Source organism: Ambystoma mexicanum, chromosome 3q (genome assembly GCF_040938575.1).
Source record: "Ambystoma mexicanum isolate Mex_15411 chromosome 3q, UKY_AmexF1_1, whole genome shotgun sequence".
NCBI lineage: Eukaryota > Metazoa > Chordata > Amphibia > Caudata > Ambystomatidae > Ambystoma > Ambystoma mexicanum.
The window spans coordinates 191243383-191245132 of record NC_090926.1 but is presented as its reverse complement, the minus strand read 5'-3'; positions in this window follow the sequence as shown (position 1 = coordinate 191245132).

Here is a 1750-nt window from a genome sequence, read left to right as displayed (position 1 = left end):
TTTGGAGCGTTGGGAGCCTTTCAATGATTTGTATGGGGGAGTCAAGGTTGTGGTAATGTACTGTTTATTATGTAATAGGCGTTTAGGGGGGAGGTGTTAGGTTGTGGGGGTGTTGTGTGGTTGGTGTTAGGTCTTGTGGTTTGTGTTGTCTTACTGGTTGTTATTCTACTATTATGCTTTGTGGGCGGGTACAGATGGGGAATGTTTCCTAGTAATCTTGAAATGTATGATAAGGAGAATTGGTTGTTCATTAATTAGAACTGCTCAATTGTAATGTTATTGTAATGTTTGTTGATTAAAATAAAGATACAAAAAAAAGGAAAAATGTGGTCCACACTAGACCTGCAGTGCATATCATATTCTGGCTCACAATGGATCAACGGATCATCTTTAAAAATGTATGCTTGAATCGAAGGCTAAGCTCCAAATACGTTTTCTGAGTAGGGGGTAGTTTGCTCCCTTCTTTTAGACCTTACCTTTACAAGTAAAACGTTCACATTTTAGACTGGCGTAATTTTTTTGCATGCGCATTTTAATTTCATTTCATTCATCTTATTGTAACAGATACTTTCTTTTTGTCCAGTTGATACCAAAAATGAAAATACCATTTGTTAATGCATGGGCCCTCTTCATATCAGATAACGCAGTAGTTGAACACTGCTATTTGACATGCTGTATTGATACCTCTGGTCTGAACATATAAACAAAAGAAAATGAAGGGCAGAGAAATTTCTATCTGTTCATTTTTTTTGGCAGCAGTGCGTAATTTCAGGAAGAGAACAGACACATACACAGCTTCTCTTGAGGCTTGTGCATTGGGCATTCCAGAGTCAGAATCCAAAATACCAATGTAAAATACCCACCCCTTCACTATAACTTGCCTCAAAAATTATATTGTACTTATAACGAACATAAACAGGATCATTCAAGCATAAAGCGTTTGGGAAGAAAAGTGGGTTGTCTACCTCAGTGGAAGAAACATTGCACAGCTTTCTCTCCCTCGGACTGCTGCTTGAGACCCCGTGGCTTAACTGCTTGGAACCATAGCAAAGATTCCTCCGACACTAAAGCTTGCACTGGGTTTTTGTCTCAGATGGGGTCTTGAGATGCGGCCCCCACTGCAGCATCCACACAAATCTCAGCCAATGTGCCCTGACTTCCCTAGTAGGAGTCACCCAAGTGAGTCATTAGTCTGTGTCTACGTCTCAGGGCCTACTGCAATAACCGCAAAGGGATATATATCAATCACGAGGAGCTACTCCTAAGGGGCAGAGCGATCTGGAAGGAGCCACTCCTAAAGGGGCAGACAGTAATATCAGCACCATAACACCTTGTAACCCCCTAGGGTTTGCGGGAAGAAGTACTCTGAGACCAAGTGCCGATTTAACATGTTTTTTTTATTTACTACAGCACACCATTAACTTCTGGGTATCCCGTGGTCCGTTCCGAGTCCTGATCGTTGTTGCTTCACAACAACCGTATTCTCAACCCCTCCACCCATTCCCCCCCCGAGTCCCTCTTTCAATTAACTGCCTGGGTGTCCCCTTAAGAAGGAAAGGCCTACTTCTGTTTATGTCAGAGACTCCCTCAGTGGCGATGTTCCGCGCTTACCATAGCTGGGCCATGCAGGTTTGCCCAGTCTGTTGATGTACCTGACTGCTGAGACATTGTCCATTTTTAGCAGAACACAACATTGAGCCCTTTCTTGGGTCCAGCATTTCACTGCAAAGGACCCTGCTAGCAACTCCAG